Below are 19091 nucleotides of genomic sequence, written 5' to 3'. Positions count from 1 at the left end.
TCAAATTATCTGATTTTAATGAATGTGCTATGTCATTAGATGTAGAGAGTGAAAATTTAATAATAGAAAAAACAATTGCATTCTGTAGCAAGCTATAATAACAAGAAACTAAATAAATAAATATAAATTACAGTATACTTTGCTAGGTTTAGAATTGGATTGCTATGGCTTTTAAATTAAGGGTATATAACTTAAAATGCAAGGAAGATATTACAATCTTCAAAGATTTAGAGTATGTAAAATACGTATAATTTTAAAACCAACTTGATGACTCAAAGTAATTCACGACTGTAAAGTTCCCATAAATCATCATTTGAAAATTTTGATTATACTGAAAATGAATGGTATCCATACATAGCTATTTATTAATCCATAAGTTTATAAATATATACTGAAAAACGTAAAAAATATTTTTTTGCAAGTAAGGTAATTGGAATGATGTTTGATGTAGATTATAGAAGATTAAGCTTTTGGGTTGCAACTTCCTTTGGAGTTTCCCAGGTGTAAACTGAAACTGGCTCCCACAAGAGTAGGGCAGGGAGAGTCTTAAGAAAAAGGTAGAACACACAAGATTGCTAGGTGGTAGATTTAATAACTAAGGAAACATACTTAAGAGGTTTGTGGTGGGTGGTCTCAAGATGAATAGATTTCTGCAATGGCCCACCAAATCTTAAAAGTTAATACAGTATAGAGGCTTTAACAGCGTTCAGCCATGTACACAGTCCAGATGGTCTCAACAGCAAATTACTATTTCAATTCTGTGTCTTAGGTAGCTTCTAACTCTGGGAAGACAAGCAGAGTGCACATTCCAAGGACAGGGGAGGGCATGAACAGCCTTCAAATAGCTGGGTCCAGCTCTCAGGTCAAACCAGCAGTCACATCTTCCTGATGACCTTCTCCGCTAATTCACCCTTGTGACCAGCTCTTACAATCTCACATGACCCCCCCCCCCCCACCATCTGCAATGTACTCTGAGTGGTCAGCAAGCCATTTTATTAGCATGGAGATGGCTCATTTGGTGGCTATCTGACTGCATCGGAGGAAGGTACCATAGCAACAATATAGGACATGCAAGAGGAAACTCAGGTTAAGACAATAATTGTGAAAATCAGCAACACCTCTTTCCACCAAGGCCCTCTTGATCTGAACCTCTTTAGTCCCCTAGGCTGGGGGTTGATCATTCAGGGAGTTCACTTGTGGCCTCATATGATTTAATAAAAATGGGGCTTCCCTGGTGGCGCAGTGGTTGAGAGTCCGCCTGCCGATGTAGGGGACACGGGTTCGTTCCCCGGTCTGTGAAGATCCCACATGCCACGGAGTGGCTAGGCCCGTGAGCCATGGCCACTGAGCCTGCACGTCCAGAGCCTGTGCTCCACAACGGGAGAGGCCACAACAGTGAGAGGCCCGCTTACTGCAAAAAACAAACAAACAAACAAAATGACACATTAGCAGACTCATCAGGTATGAACAGACAATGTTTCTTGGATAATGGCACAGGTGCATCCTTTGGAGACAGTAATAATTTCCAAGCCTACTCTATTTTTGAGAACAGCTTTTCTCATTAGAGACATTTCAGTGTTCAGCAAAGACAGGCTTTTTTGATTGTCATTCAAGGTTTGCTGTTTGAGTTTACTAAGGGCTATAATGTCCTCCATGTCAATGGAGGAAACAAAGACGACAGCCAAATAATCTTGCCAGTGTAAAATAGAACATGTTTAGGAACTTGACTTGGTTGTACATATCATATATGTTGGGTGAGGAAGGCAGCACTGTCAAGAATAAGGAAATGGACTGAGGACAGAAATGCCAGACCAGGACCCTCACCTTCTCCCCTCTTTCTGTGGTCTGCATTTCATTTTAGGCATAGTGTGTTTCAACAGGTATGACTTGCAGTAGGACAATGGGATTCCAGTGAAATTGAGTAGGTCCCTTTTACCCAGGAGGGTGAGGTAATTAACTCATTCTGGTGGGACCATCAAATTGCATATTCCAGTTGATAAATCCTTTCCCAGGTATGATGGGGCTTGGTGGTCTCAGCAGCATAGCATATTGATCCATGGTGAGAGTCAGGGCAATGGCTCTTTCCCACAACTTTCATTCCTTTACAGTGTTGGGTGTGTTGGCAGGTGCTTCCTGTCTGGCACATGGGGTAACAAGCCCTAATGGTTGATCATTCAAATGTATTAAAGCCTAGAGTAGTACTCTAGTCCAGCACTTCCCAACCTTTTTGGCGCAGGTGACCAGTTTCGTGGAAGACATTCTTTCCACTGAACCGGAGGTGGGGTGGGGGTGATGTTGGGATGATTCAAGCACATTACATTTATTGTGCACTTTATTTCTATTATTATTACTTTATAATATATAATGAAATAATTATACAACTCACCATAATTCAGAATCAGTGGGAGCCCTGAGCTTGTTTTCCTGCAACTAGCTGGTCTCATCTGGGGGTGATGGAAGACAGTGACACCCAAAGTGTGTTGCTTACATCCAATCTATTCTGTAAGATGCAGCTTAATTGTCACTTGCCACTCACTGATAGTGTTTTGATATGAGTCTGCAAGCAATTGATTTATTATGTTCTCTGTGCAGTCAAACCTCCCTGCTAATGATAATCTGTATTTGCAGCCACTCCCCAGCACTAGCATCACCGCCTCAGCTCTACCCCAGATCATCAGGCATTAGATTCTCATAAGGAGCACACCACCTAGATCACTCACATGCGCAGTTCACAGTAGGGTTCATGCTCCTATGAGAATCTAATGCTGCTACTGATCTGACAGGAGGTGGAGCTCAGGCGGTAATGCAAGTGATGGGGAGTGGCTGTAAATACAGATGAAGCTTTTCTCGCTTGCCCACCACTCACCTCCTGCTGTTCAGATGGTTTCTTAACAGGTCACGGACTTGTATAGGTCCTTGGCCCGGAGGTTGGGGACCCCTACTCTAGTCCACTAGCCTAAAGTGGTTTTACCTCTTGGTAATTTAATCTGCTGCTTTTATATTCCAATCTTCCTTTCTATTAAACCTGATGCTTACAGGTTATAGGGGAGATGGGACCTCCATTCAATGGCATGTCTTTTGCTCAGTTTTGCATATCCTGACCTTTGCAATGTGACCCCCAATCATTGTCTATTCAATACGGGTATCCATACATGGTACTCATGTTCTCTAATCCCTGAATAATGACAGCCTGATTTGCATTGCAAATCAGAAAAGCTTGGTTAGGCCAGACAATGATCACACAAACCAAGACATATTTAGAACCCTCACTTAGAGGGAGGGGGGCAATAGAATCAATGTGTCAATCCTTCACTGGTTGGGAACTCCAATGGATGGCAGTTACCTTGGGCATCATTTAGAACACACAGGACATGCTCTTACTGCTTTAGACAAGTCACTGTCTTTCAAGTACAATCCAGCATCCTTGGCAATATGTGATCCCACCTGTGTACTGTGGTGGCCATTCTTTCTATGCACCCAATCTGCTGTATGTTCTGAAGGGTTAGTTGCTAGGGCTCATATCCATCAGCTTCCTTATTGCCAAGGGCTGTTAGTACCTTATAAACTGGAATGTGAAAGACAATGAGGCTTTTTCAGGCAAACCCAAATGTTCCTCCACACATTCTGACAACATAATGGCACACTCACGAGTCATCTATCCTTTGGCTTCTCATTGCCCTAGCCATAGGGTTAACCTCTTTAGAAAAGCCCAACGTCAGTGCAAAGGGTTAATGACAGGTCTCATGAGTGATCACCAGCCAAGCTGCTCTCAGTGTAGCCCACTGGCTGCTGCAGTTCATTTTCTCCCTGAGAGCCTTCACTTGGTGGGGTGCTGTGTACACTGCTAAGAACCTGTGAGTCTATGTTGGGTTTCTGTCCTTTTCCAGAGGTGGGACCAAAATTCTAGGGGATCTTTCCTTTCCTCTTCTGTTGCCTCTGCCACAGTGTCTGACTCATACTTTCTGGAGTCACAGGTACATCTAACATAAATGGTAACCCTGCCTGGGAGACACCCAGAGCTTTAATTTGCTTCACTAGTACTTTTGTCCTTTCAGAGATATTTGCTGCTTTGATCCCCAGTCCTGCACGTGCCCTTTCTTTATCAGGTGATGTGGTGGATGGAGTCACTGTTCTAGGTGGGGAATAAAGTCCTCTAAAACCCCCAGATCCCTACAAAGTCTTGCAGCTCCTCTGCATTCTTAAGGATTGGAAAGGCTTCTATCTTATCAAACACAGCTTCTGGGGTAACACACGTCATACTCAGCCAAATAACACCTCAAACCTTATGGCAGTACCTGGGTCTTTAATTTCCTATGAGTTCACCATCCATCTCCCTTGCAGATGTTCCAACAAGACCTGCAAAGCGTCCTGCAGCAGAGGTAAGATCTCACTTTGTTGACATTGGACCATCAATGTAAAGGGCCCATTTTACCGATGTGGGGAAGGAGAACAAGAGCAGGTCTCAGGTTACCTCCCACTTGGGGAGGCACTGGAAAGGTCCATTGTTGCCCCTCCCATATGAAAGCAAATTGGTCTTATAACTCAGTTGCCAAGGGTATACTGAAAAAAAAAATTTTTTTTGTATGAATGCTCTTACAAATGCTTCAGAGTAAATCAATGACTGCAAATAACAAAAGACTTCAAAAAACGGACATGGTTAAAGATCCAATAAAGACAAACACAGAATATTTATTTTCTAGGCAGATTACATTAAAGGTAAAGAAAAACCTTTGTTTACAATTTCTTATTAAGAACAGACCAATTATATAAGAAAATGTTTGCCTTTTTAACAAGGAAAAAAACAAATTCTCATTTTGTACCAGTGGATTTTTAATATTAAGTCTTTTTTTTCCCCTTTAACTTAAATAATTCTATTCCAACTTTAGTCAGCCTGACCACACATAAAATTTCTTTCTTAAGATTCCTCCTCCATAGAACTTCTGTGACTTGCACAAAACTGCAACTTCCTATATCTAATTAAAATTTGTCGTATTTTTTCTTTTCTTATTCTAAAACAGTTATTTTATTTTAAAACAAAATTACTTTCTTTTTATTTTACCAAAAATAAAACATGTGCTTTATAACTTTTATTATTAAAAATCTATTTTCTTTACCCCAAATGCATCTCCATTCCTCATACCTATGTTCACGGTGAATTTGTGGTTCTTGATGTCTCCTTTCAAAAGTATTCAGTGAGACACAAAGTGATAGGTAAGAAGTGGATTTATTTAGAGAGAAACACACCCTACAGACAGAGTATGAGCCATCTCAGAAGGTGAGAGAGCCTCAAAATATGGTGTGGTTAGTTTTTATTGGCTGGGTAATTTCATAGGCTAATGAGTGGGGAGATTATTCCAATTATTTCAGGGAAGGGGTGGGGATTTCCAGGAATTTGGCCACTGCCGACTTTTTGACCTTTTATGGTTGGTCACAGAACTGTCATGATGCTGGTGGGTATGTCACTTAGCTAATGCATTACAATGAGCATATAATGTGTATATGTAGTGGATGTCAAGGTGTAGTGGATGTCGAATCTTCTGCCATCTTGGCCCCAGTTGGTTCTAACCAGTCTTTGTCATGTCCTGTGGCTGCACCATTCTTTTAAAGCTTGTGCCCTGTCCCCTTCTCTCCTGTTTCACCTACTTTTATTACTGAAAACACACATTCTACTTTTCATATACAGTCATTTTCTTTCATCTTTATTATTTCTAGAAGTTTTGTAAAAACAAACAAACAAAAACTCTTAGCTCTCTTACAAATCAATTTAGACAAGGGAACTGCTACAGCAGTCTGTATTTTAAAAGGCTACGTTTCTCACCCCCCTTTTTTTTCCCTTTAGTTTCTGTAGGCAATGTTTTTGTTAATTCCTGGAGTATTTAAATTTCAAAAATATGATAAGATTTACAAACTTCAAGGCACAGAGAAAAATGTAAGTTTTCTCATAAATGTTTCTCTTTAAATGCTACTTAAATTTATTCTTTGTATTAGTGGCCACTGGGCCTGGGGCATTTTGTCAGTTTTCTCATCAGTTACCATCACATCCTCCTCTCCATTCCCATCACTCTTCCAGAGATTTTACCTCTCACCTTCTAATCACAATTCGTCACAAACACCTGAATCATAGTCTTTGGCATCTTGTGCCCTCCTAGCTTTGCAAAATGGCATGCCAAGGTCTCTAACTTCTTATCCTGCTCTCCCACCTTGTCTGCCAGCCCTGAAGCAAGCAGAGTAGTGGAAAAACACACGTTCTAACCTCAGCTCTTCTTCCAACTTTCTAACTTGAATCTCAGCCTCTGCTTGAGCATTGGTGTCCAGCTGAATTGCTCACCAATGGCTAGCTCACCATGGTGGCTATTTATTTTCCTTCTTGGCCACAGTGCACAGTGCAAGGTTCCTCAAACAAACACATTAAAGCAGCCAGCATTTTCAGGGCATCTCTGTACTCATGGGACAGGCCACAAGTGTCTGACATATGGGCCAAGCAGGATTTCCACCTCAGACACCTCTTTCCCAAAGCCTATTTCTTCATTCTCTGACAGGCTCACCAGCTGTTGGGTGGCTACCTCCTCAGGAGCCTCCCTCGGGGGCTTCCTGGGTATAATCTGAGGATTATAATCCTCTCCCAAGGAGGGCAGGGAGAAACCAAAGAAAAATGTAGACCATGCCAGATTGATAAGTGGCAGATTTAATGATCAAGGGAACTTGCTTATGAAGCTTGTCTCTGGAAGTCTTAAAATGAGTGGACATCCAAAACTACCCACTAAAACTTAAAAGTTAAACAGAGGCTTTAACTGGGTTCATTCACATACACAGTCCATCATATTACTGTCTTAGTGCTGTGTCCTTGGGTAGCTTCTCACTTCAGGAAGGCAAGAAGAGTGCACATTCCAAGGACAGGGAAGGGCATGAGCAGATTTTGAATAGTGGGTACAGCTCACAGGTCAAATCAAAGTTACATCTTCTTGATAAGCTTCCCAAACAGAATTTTCACAAAACACAGATATAGATGTATTTTTGTATAGTGCTAACTTTATGTGGTATATATACACAGTTGACCCTTGAACAACACGGGTTTCAACTTGCACAAGTCCATATATACATGGAATTTCTTCAGTAAATACCTGCTATAGTACTGTGCAATCTAAAGTTGGCTGAATCTGCAGATGCAGAGCTATGGATATTGAGTGCCCACTTTAAGGTTATTTGCAGGTTTTTATTGTGTGTGTGTGTAGATATGTATACGTATATAAGTATATATGTGTGTATATATATATATATATATATATAGAGAGAGAGAGAGAGAGAGAGAGAGAGAGAGAAAGTTAATGGGAATAACTTCATTGAGATAAGAAGTTAAGATATAAAGTAAAAAATGCAAAAAATTGAATTTGACAGGTTTAGGCATTCAAATAATTATTTACCTTAATTGAAGAAAGTCTTTTTCTTGTTTTGGTAGGCAACACAAAGCAAAACTACTGTATTTTCTTGAAAATGAAAATGAATTATGTAATGTAGAACTGTGACTAAAATGTTTCTTAAAATCTTGCCTGCCAATTTTGTAAATGTAGTGATTGTTTCATTGGAGGTACATTACAAAATCTTGAAAACTATTTCTCCTGCTGTATTACACCCCCCTAATCAAACTCCCCTTCCCACCCCAGAAATTAAAGACCTCTGTAAAACTGGTGAACTCTAGAATGTTGGAGAGGGTTAGGGCATAGAGATGTTTTGCTATAATCTAATTATTTCACAAATCAGAGAGTTGAGGTCAAGAAGAATTAAATTATTTACTTAAAATTGCCTGTTTAGTATGTGATTCTGTCCAAACCCCTCATATCTTTAGAGATCTGTCCACATTTCAAATTCTCCATGAAGCCTTCTTATTGAGTAAAAAAATCTTCTCTTCTAAGTATCTCACATTACCTGTTTTGAAACTTGCAAAATCTACTTTTCATCACAACGATTTGAATTTTTTACCTTGTGTTATATTCTGTCAGTTCTTAAATATACAAATTAAGTTATATATACATATATATATATGTATATATATTATTTCTTCTCTATGCCTTCCCTACTTGTATGAATTGATCTGCATTGGACAGGTAGCCACTTTCACTTGTTTTGTAATATCACTTTCCTCAATTTTTATGGATTCACAAATAATATATTGTTACATTTAAATTTTTGAATAATAGAAATATGCATATTATATATTATTAATAATTATCTTACTAGATGTAGCATTTTGTAACTTTTTTTCTAAATACTATATGTTTGCATCTAATCCATGCTTATCTTTATAGCAGCACTTCCTTTCTTTTTCTCTATTTGATAGAATCCCTTTATATGTTTTACCATGATCCATATGCCATTCCCTATTGATGACATTCAGATTATATCTCTCTTTGTAGCATTACAAACATTGCTCCTCTGAATAATATTATAACTGTTTCAATATTACATATAGAAGAATTCCCCAAGGATATACACCTTGCAATGGAAATATAAAGTCATTAGTGCAGGCACCTATCTACTCATATCTATAACTGCAACATATTTTCCAGAAAGATTTTGACAATTTACAATTCCCCTCAGATGATTACAGAATTCTTTGCACAACTTTTCAATGCACAATATTGTGAGATGCAAAGTTTGCTCAACTTTTGTACTAAAAATATTGCCCTAAATTGACAGAATTTCTCTAATAAATAATGAGGTTTAGCATAATTCCTAGGTGATTTTTATATAAACTAATACATTTTTTTACATTATTTAGGGTTATTCTCAATGGTGAAAAACTGAAAGCATTTCCTCTAAGATCAGGAAAAGACAAGGGTTTCCACTCTCGCCACTATTATTCAACATAATTTTGGAAGCCCTAGCCACAGCAATCAGGGAAGAAAAAGAAATAAAAGGGATACAAACTGGAAAAGAAGAAATAAAGCTGTCACTGTTTGCAGATGACATGATACTATACATAGAAAATCCTAAAGATGCCACCAGAAAACTACTAGAGCTAATCAATGAATTTAGCAAAGCTGCAGGATACAAAATTAATACACAGAAATCTCTTGCATTCCTATACACTAGCAATGAAAGATCAGAAAGAGAAATTAAGGAAACAATCTCACTCACCACTGCAATAAAATAAAGAATAAAATACCTAGGAATAAACCTATCTAAGGAGGCAAAAGACCTGTATGCAGAAAACTATAAGATACTGATGAAAGAAATCAAAGATGTAGAGGTATACCATGTTCTTGGATTGGAAAAATCAATATTATGAAAATGACTATACTACCCAAAGCGATCTACAGATTCAACGCAATCCCTATCAAACTACCAATGGCATTTTTCTCAGAACTAGAACAAAAAATTTTACTATTTGTATGGCAACACAAGAGACCCTGAATAGCCAAAGCAATCTTGAGAAAGAAAAATGGAGGTCGATGAATCAGGCTCCCTGATTTCAGACAATGCTACAAAGTTACAGTAATCTACAAAGTATGGTACTGGCACAAAAACAGAAATATAGATCAATGGAACAGGATAGAAAGTCCAGAGATAAACCCATACAACTATGGTCACCTAATATATGACAAAGGAGGCAAAAGTGTACAATGGAGAAAAGACAGCTTCTTCAAGTGGTGCTGGGAAAACTGGACAGCTACATGTAAGTGAATGAAATTAGAACACTCCTTAATACCATACACAAAAATAAAATCAAAATGGATTAAAAACCTAAATGTAAGGCCAGACACTTATAAAATTTGAGAGGAAGACATAGGCAAAACACTCTATGATGTAAATTACAGCAAGATATTTTTTGACCCACCTCCTAGAGTAATGAAAATAAAAACAAAAATAAACAAATGGGACCTAATTAAACATAAAAGCTTTTGCACAGCAAAGGAAACCATAAACAAGATGAAAAGACAACCCTCAGAATAGAAGAAAATATTTGCAAATGAAGCAACTGACACAGGATTAATCTCCAAAATATACAAGCAGCTCATGCAGCTCATATCAGAAAAGCAAACAACCCAATCCAAACATGGGCAGAAGACCTATAAATAGACATTTCTCCAAAGAAGACATACAGATGGCCAACACACACATGAAAAGCTGTTCAACATAACTAATTATTAGAGAAATGAAAATCAAAATTACAAAGAGATATCACCTCACACCAGTCAGAATGGCCATCATTTAAAAAATCTACAAATGATAAATGCTAGAGAGAGTATGGTGAAAAGGGAACCCTCATGCACTGTTGGTGGGAATGTAAATTGATACAGCCACTATGGAAAACAGTATGGAGGTTCCTTAAAAAACTAAAAATAGGGGCTTCCCTGGTGGCGCAGTGGTTGAGAGTCCGCCTGCCGATGCAGGGGACACGGGTTCGTGCCCCGGTCCAGGAGGATCCCGCATGCCGCGGAGCGGCTGGGCCCGTGAGCCATAGCCGCTGGGCCTGCGCATCCGGAGCCTGTGCTCCGCAACGGGAGAGGCCACAGCAGTGAGAGGCCCGCGTACCAGAAAAAAAACAAACAAACAAAAAAAAAACTAAAAATAGAGCTACCATATGACCCAGCAATCCCACTACTGGGCATATACCAAGAGAAAACCATAATTCAAAATGATACATGCACCCCAATGTTCACAGCAGCACTATTTACAATAGCCAGGACATGAAAGCCACTTAAATGTCCATCAACAGAGGAATAGATAAGGAAGATGTGGTACATATATACAAGGGAATATTACTCAGCCATAAAAATGAAAGAAATTGGGTCATTTATATACACATGGATGGACCTAGAGAGTGTCATACAGAGTGAAGTAAGTCAGAAAGAAAAACAAATATATATTAATGCATATATGTGGAATCTAGAAAAATTTTATATTTGACCTTATTTGCAAAGCAGAAATAGAGACACAGATATAATGAACAAATGTATGGATACCAAGGGGGAAAGGGGTGAGGTGGGAGGAATTGGGAGATTGAGATTGACACATATACAGTATTGATACTATGTATAAAATATACAACTGATGGGAACATAGAGTATTACACAGGGAACTCTACTTAATGCTCTGTGGTGCCCTAAATGGGAGGGAAACCCAGAAGTGAGGGGTTATATGTATATGTATGGCTGATTCATTTTGCTGTGCAGTAGAAGCTACACAACATTGTAAAACAACTGTACTCCAATAAAATTAATTAAAAAATAATTGCTTCTCTGAATAAGTGTATAGCTATTTTAATGTTACATATAGAAGAATTTTCTAAGGATATACATCTTGTCATGGAAATACAAAGTTATTAGTGCAGGCACCTACATACTCATATCTATAACTACAACATATTTCCCAGAAAGGTTTTGTCAATTTACAATTTCCCCCAAAAGATTATAGAATTCTTTGCACAATTTTTTCAGTGTACAATATTGTGAGATGCAAAGTTTGCTCACCTTTTGTACTAAAACTACTGCCCTAGGGCTTCCCTGGTGGCGCGGTGGTTGGGAGTCCGCCTGCCAATACGGGGGGCATGGTTTCATGCCCCGGTCTGGGAGGATACCGCGTGCTGCGGAGTGGCTGGGCCCATGGGCCGTGGCAGCTGGGCCTGCGCATCCAGAGCTTGTGCTCCGCGGCGGGAGGGGCCGCAGCGGTGAGAGGCCCGCGTACCGCAAAAAAAAAAAAAAAAAAAAAAAAAAATTTAAAAAATAAAACAAAAACTATTGCCCTAAATTGATGGAATTTCTCTAATAAATAATGAGATTTAGCATAATTCCTAGGTGATTTTTATATAAACTAATACACTTTTTTTACATTATTTAGGGTTCAAATATATCAGTTTGTAGTTTTAATTTTTAATTTAATTTAATTAATTTGCTTGGTACTGGAGTATACAGATATTCTTTATCTTACAGCAGTCAAGTTTATTAAATAAAACGTTTTTCACTTTTGGAAGTTTTTTCCTTCCTGTTGAAGAAATCTTTTCCCTTTCAAATTTTATGAAGACATTCTTTCATATTGCCTTTTAAATAGTTTCTTTTACATATTATTTTTAATCTGTCTGAAATTTACTTTTCTTTTTATTGTGAGTTAGGGCAACTATTCTTTCCAAATGAATGACCAATTATTTCAGTATTCTTTTTTGAGTTGTCCATCCTTTCCTCCCTGGTATATAATGCAACTTCTCTCATACATCAACTATTTATTTATGTGTAACTCTGTTTCTAAATTCTATTTTGTGTCCCACTGATTTATTTTTCTATAGTTGCTGAACACTTTAAATCATGATAACTACATAGTTCTGGATTTTTATTAATTTATCTTGCTCAGTATGCACTAGGATTTCAATATCTGGTAATTTGTCGTTTTACTCACTTCCAAAAAATTATTATCCAGTATACATTTAATATATTTTCCCATTTTCATTAATTTTTATGTATGTTTAATTAGAAGTATGTCAGAACTATTTATTATTGTTAACGCTATTCAATATATCTATCAACATGTTGTTCATGTACTTTTATATCTTTGTTGCATTCTGTTTCTTGACTAATATTTTCCATTTTACTACTTTCACCTTCAGCTGGGTCTGTTCTATTATGTTACCAACACATCCATTGGATATATTATTTTAGTTATTATATTTTTTTCCTAAAGTTTCTATTTAGTTATATTTCCTGTTTGTTTTACATTTAGATCGTTTTTTCTTATCCAGTTTTAAAACTCCTTCAATTTAAAATATCTATCCATTGTCATTTTATATTTTATATTGGATAAAAAATTCCAGCATTAATAGTACTTTGTGTCACAATCCATAAGAGGAAGACATTTTTGGAGAGAATATTGAGAGTTTTGCTTTTTACTAAAACAAATTTTATTTTTATTGGAACTAGGGTCTTCTACTTAACAGAGTTCAATGAGATTTAAATTTTATGCTTGGAATTTCCAAGATCATGTAGGGTTTATTATTTCAGTCATAGGACTCATTTGAGTGAAGATTTATGTCAACAATTTTCTGAATAATTCATTTTATTAATATTTTTCCACTTAATACCAGGCCAAGCAATTACATTTCCTTATTTTTTTTTTTTCATTTACAGGTGAAATGCTTTTTGTAAGCCTACATTTTACTGAGGCTATAATCTCTGCAGTCCCAACTTAATGCAGAGGACTCAGCATCACTTTTACTACTTTCTAAACATTCAAGTCTTAAAAATCAGCTTCACTGCATAAAGCTATTCTACCCCAAGGCACAGGAAGAATCTGGCCTCAGGACCCATGTTTACTTTCCATTCTGTTCTCAGCTTTACTAAATTATTTTGGGGTTTTGCTTATTCCCTTATTTTCTTATGATCTCATTAGTATACTTTAATGTATGTTTGTTATATTTCTAAGATCTATGTGTTTTGTGCTGAGATAGTATATCAGTCAGGGTGGCCTACATTATACTTAGAAAACAGAATATCCTAGTGTGATCTTAACATAACTAGGCTTTATTTTTCCACGTGAAACATCTTGGTGTGCTAATTCATAAGGACAGAGTGCCCAAGGTTCTTGCGCAGCAATTAAATGCTGGTTTTCATGCTACTTCTACCAATAAATCATAGTTAGAATCACATGGCCCTGTCATTTGTGCAATTGTGTAATTGCAAGCCTCCCATATACCTAAAGAGAAGTTAAACCAGATATAGAAGAGCATTAAAAGACTTTACCATAAATCACATGTTTGGTTCTCTTTTCTTTCTATGTATAAAACATACTAAATATCTTCGCCAAGGAGGCAGTTTATAACATCTTCCATTCATGAGACAGCTCAAAATTTAGTACCTCTGGGTTATGAGACTTAGTCTCTATTAGAACAGTTGCATCCACATCAGCTTCACTTGTGACTTTTCTTGATCCAGGAACTTACATACTAACAGGACAAATTATCTTCTCACCACAAAAGCAACATAGAGAGGTGGATTGTGTTCTGCAGAACTACTAGATCTCCAATCTGGAAAAAAGAAACAAATGGAAATTTGCATTGGTCCCTGGTCTATATTAATCCTTAAATCCCTCTGAACCAACACTGTCATGGTTTCCACCTCAGGACTGGACAACATTCCTTAATTAGACTGTTCCTGTTCCCTGAAAATGGCCCTGAATGCCATTCTTCCTGGGCCCCTCTGAGAGATTCTCCTCTGCCTTTAGCCACTTTGGCTTCTGTGAAATAAGTATTGGGCAATGTCAATCTTTTGAGAGCAAAGCATGTCTCAGACAACGTTCTGCCTTTAAGTAGTTAGAAGTCCGAGAATTATTTTGTGCCTTAGAGTATTTATTAAGTTTTTAGGAATTTTACATATTTGATCTCAGTTATCTATATATGAAAATAGCTAAAAGAAGAAAGTTCTTTGAGATAATTCTCAAATTTGCTATATTGCTTTACTTCTTGCTGCCTCTACAATAGACCCAAATATAGGCACCCTGAGCTTAAATGTCTTTGATTTGGGGATTTTACCACTAGCCTCAATCCTCTGAGTCAACTTATGCAGTTAAAAGTACTAGATCCTACACAATAGTAAGGTCATGCTTGTACTGAGGCATCTTAATCCATTCAGGTTTTAAGCATGGGTAATAAAATACTAATATTTTTTTCATGTTGCTAAATTTTAATAAATATTTATAGCTCAAATCTTCTTTTGTTTCTTCTTTCCTTCTGGAATAATGAGAGGGTAAGGTAAAAAATAATTTCTTCTTATGAACCTACAGGACTTCAATTATCTTGTCTCTCTATTCTTAATTCTTGTTCTTAATTCTGATAAGCTGGGGTTTCTATTGTTTTTTTTGTTTTGTTTTGTTTTTCCTGAGATCTTTTTTTTCTGGCAGTACCTTATCAAATACAACAAACAACAACAAATGTGTTCTATTAATAGTGTTTTCAGACTTCTTGTCCCAGAGTTAAAATTTCATGAGATATTTTAGTATATTGCTAGGGATAGTTTTACTTTTTTCTGCTACTGTATAACATTTATCATTATTTTCCAGATTCCAATATTCATATCTTCTGTGCAAACTGATGAACCATGCCCATGGACAACCTGCTTCAGGTACAAATATCTATTTCAATCAGGAGAGAGTTATTCTGTGATGATAATCAGCCTCAAAATCTCAGTGGCATATAGCAGCAAAGTTTTATTTCTTGGCCAATACTTATTAATGGTGCAGGGGTTGGGTACTACTGTAAAAGTCCATCTTCTTCTTTTCATCATGGCCAGTGATATCCCACATGGTATGACACTTAACTAGCTTGGATCCCAGAACAAATTTAAAATGTAGAAAAGAAATAAATTCTTGTTGCTTCAAGGCATGGAGGTTTGGGAAATGTTTGTTAACACATCATCAATTAGACTACTCTTACTTATTTTATACAGAGTAAAATTTGAAGTATCTAATTTTTCCTATAGCTGGAAAGGGAAAACATTTTGGTGTCCTTTCACATCGCTTTTCTGCCTCTCTTAATATTGGCAATATCAGTTTAGTTTTCTATAAATGTTAAGACTTTGATACTATTATATTTTAAATCACCCCAGTTCCAATTAAAATAAATATTATCTATAATTGTTATTTCTCATAGGCAATAAGCTATATAATCACTTCCATCTTCAAGCACAGATAGAAACACATTCATAGGCAGAATTCCTAACCATACATTCTACACTGACAGCGCTAGTTATAGTATCTCTATAAATTTCTATAAATTTGCACTGGTACAGGGCTGCCTGCAGTGTGGGTGAAGAAGATGGGTGAGATGGACTTCAGGGTCCAGATGCTATTGGCATAGTCAGCCGAGAGGATTGTTTTGTCAGACATCTACAATGAACAGCTTGCTGATGCTCTAAGCTCTAATCCAAATCTGATAGAGCTGCTTTTGTATTGCAATGCCCTGAGAAGCTGGGGGTGAAGCTGCTCTGTCAAAGACTCAGACACCCCAAATACAAACTGCAGAATTGAGGTTGAAGAGGTGCTGAGTTTCTAGCCCTGCATATCAGGACCTCACAGCAGCTCTGATATCCAATAAGAATTTAATAAGGATGGACCTAAGGAGCAATGACTTGGGGTTGTCAGGCATGGAACTGCTCTGTGAGGGGCTCCAACATCCCAAATGCAGGATGCAGATGATTCAGTTGAGGAAGTGTCCTCTGGAAGTTGTGGCTTGACAGGACACTGCCTCCTTGCTCAGCACCAAGTGCACTGGAGGATTTGGATCTGAGGCTTTTCTGTTAAGCTTGAGGCACCCAGTCATTGGCTGAGGATCTTGCAGTTGAAGATTTGCCAAGTCACTGCTGCTGCCTGTGAAGACCTGACTCCCACCCTCAGTGTGAATCAGAGCCTGGCAGAGTTGGATCTAAACTTGAATGAGCTGGGGAACCTAAGTGCTGCTGCTGTATGAGGGTTTCAGGCATCCAAGTAAACTCCAGACCCTCTGGTTAGGCATTTGATGGCTCAGTTCTACAGCCTTTGAGTGTCTCTCTGCTGTGCCCTAGGCCAACCACCAACTCTGGGAGTTGGATCTGAGTTTGAATGACCTGGGAAACTGGGGCATATGTTTGCTGTGTGAGGGCCTGTGACACCCCACCTGTGGACTCCAGAAACTATGGCTGGATAGCTGTGGGCTTATAAGCAGAGATTTGATGTTTCTCTTCTAGCCTGGGGGTTACCCAGACAATAAGAGTTTATCTGACTAACAACGTGCTGGGAAACACAGGTATCAGGCTGCTATGATAGATCCTGAGTCATCCCAGCTGCAAACTCCAAGTGTTCTGGTTATTTGGAACAAGCCACGGAAGACTGGCAGCACTTCACCTAACAAAACCTTACTTAGACGTTGGCTGCCGAATGGTTCTATCTACTGCTTCTTCTCTTGCAGTAAGGAGGGAGGAAGATCATCCCAGGACCTGCCAATCAACATAATGATAAGGCCTTTTATTTCCTCAAGAGACAAATTTACATGCAGAATAAATCCTTTCTGCTTGGGGTTTATGTAATCATCATGTGACTGAGCTTGGAGTTTTAGTCTGAAGAATGTTGGTGCCATGGAGAGAATTTAGAGAATTGTCCCAGATGACTCTAGAGCAGAAGGTCACAACTGAGAGTGATTTTGCTCCACCAGGGGACACTTGGCAATGACAGAAGACATTGGGGTGGGGGAACCTACTGGCATCTAGTGGGTAGAGGCCAGGAATCCTGCAAATATCTTAAAATGCACAAGGCAACTCCTACAACAAAGTATTTGGCATACATGTCAATTGTGTCGAAGTTGAAAAACCCTATTCTCAAAGATTAATGGTGCAATAAAGATACTAGAGAGTCTGGAACACTGGTGAACCTCAGAATGCTTGTTATGGCAACAGCCCCAATAATAAACCTCGCAATTTTGTTTTTCACTATGATTCTGTCCCCTGGCTGGAGCCAACTGGACCATGGTTGGACACCTGCCATTGTTAGCCAACTATGGGCCAGCCAATAACTTATACCATGCTTTGGATGAAAACATGAATTAAATCAACCAGGATTTTACTATCAGGGATTTGAGCTAGGAAACTTCAGACAAACTAATGATTGTTGGGAAACTTCACAAGAATGCCATGAGCGTGCCATGCTGAATCCATAGTGAAGATATCTAGAAAGACCAAAATTTACTGGTAAGTGGAAGAAATTTGTAGAGATAAAAAATTTAGTGACCTTGTAACTTATGAAATGTTGAAAAGGAAGTAACTCAGATTCTGAAGACATCATTCCTGTGGATATCAATAAATGTTCCATGATTACTCACATTAAATAAATAAAGCATGTTGATATTGAAATATGTAAATTAGCTATTTGAGTAAGACATTTATTAGGTTATTAAAACTGAGTGTATATTTTTTTAGAAGAAACTGAACAGAATCTTCAAAATGCAAAGAAATTTAATTAGCTACGAAGGTGAAAAGCGAGTGTTGTATTTACCATTTGTGTGACAGAAGTCACTGTTTTTTGTTTTTGTTTATTTCTTCACAAGGGAAGTAGATTTTCTTGTTACTGACAGTACAAGAGATTTTTCCATATTTAATTTATATTTTTCCCTTGTCTTCATCTGATACATTTTAAAGTTATTTAAAGTGCATGTATAATTTTGTCCTTTCAAAGGTTTTAATAAAAGTGTGGTGACATATTCTGAGTGTTCAATTTCCTTATAATACACTGACTAATGATTGGTTCTAAAAAGCAATTTGGTTCAAGAAATGACCAACTATTCAACACTTATAGCACCTTTAGATTAGAAAATTTGCTAATTGGATTTGTGCTTTTCTAAATCTAAGTAAAATGTGTGAATCATTTCTTGTAAAATTAAAATTATTTTGTCTTAGAAAAATGATGTAGGCAATGTACCTTGTGCACATTCTGAAAATTACATACTACCATATGAAGTACAAATAAAGCTGTATATTTGTATGTACACTTACAATTTTGTAGATGATAGTAATGATTTGAAAATATTAACTTGACTTCAATTTTGGGAAATTCTAATTTTGACAACACTAAGTCTGGCAAATTATGCTAACATTTCATCAAAACATTTCCTCCTTCATCCATAGTTATAGCATTATAGCCAAGCACAAGATAGAGAACATTTCTTAGCCTCTCTTGCACTGAGATGTGACATTGTGACTACGTCATCTCTTATAGAATGGGAACAGAAATGATGTATTTTTAACAGAGTGTATTTGACTCCTTCACCCTCTCTTTTCCCCTCTCCTGAAAGAATGCAAACTATAGCAAAGCTTATGAATAAAGGAGACAAAGATGGGAGGATCTGAGTCTGTTGAGAAGAGCTACTTGCTGCCCTTGATCACCTTTCCTGTATTGTTAAATGAATGATAAATAAAATTAAGGATGTTTGTGCCATACTTTTGTTATTTTTTGAGTATTTTAATGTAACCTAACTGATTTCCTATATTAATTTCCTGAAACTGCTGTAACAAATTACCACAAATGGGGTTGTTTAACATGTCAGAAATATATTCTCTCACAATTCTGCAGACTAGAAGTCCAAA

At 37.5% G+C, this 19091-nt stretch overlaps 1 pseudogene across 1 annotated transcript; it reads left to right on the top strand.

Annotated features, from left to right (window-relative positions):
- Positions 1 to 15080: 15080 nt before the first annotated feature.
- LOC307176605 (NACHT, LRR and PYD domains-containing protein 12-like) lies at positions 15081 to 16968 on the top strand (annotated as a pseudogene). The gene is made up of 2 exons: positions 15081 to 15104; positions 15839 to 16968. The product of its transcript is annotated as an NACHT, LRR and PYD domains-containing protein 12-like (transcript).
- The last annotated feature ends 2123 nt before the right edge of the window (positions 16969 to 19091 follow it).

This window comes from Stenella coeruleoalba, assembly GCF_951394435.1.
Source record: "Stenella coeruleoalba genome assembly, chromosome: 18".
In the NCBI taxonomy this organism is placed as follows: Eukaryota; Metazoa; Chordata; class Mammalia; order Artiodactyla; family Delphinidae; genus Stenella; species Stenella coeruleoalba.
Note: the sequence above shows the minus strand (reverse complement) of the source record. Positions and strands in the feature narration are given on the sequence as shown.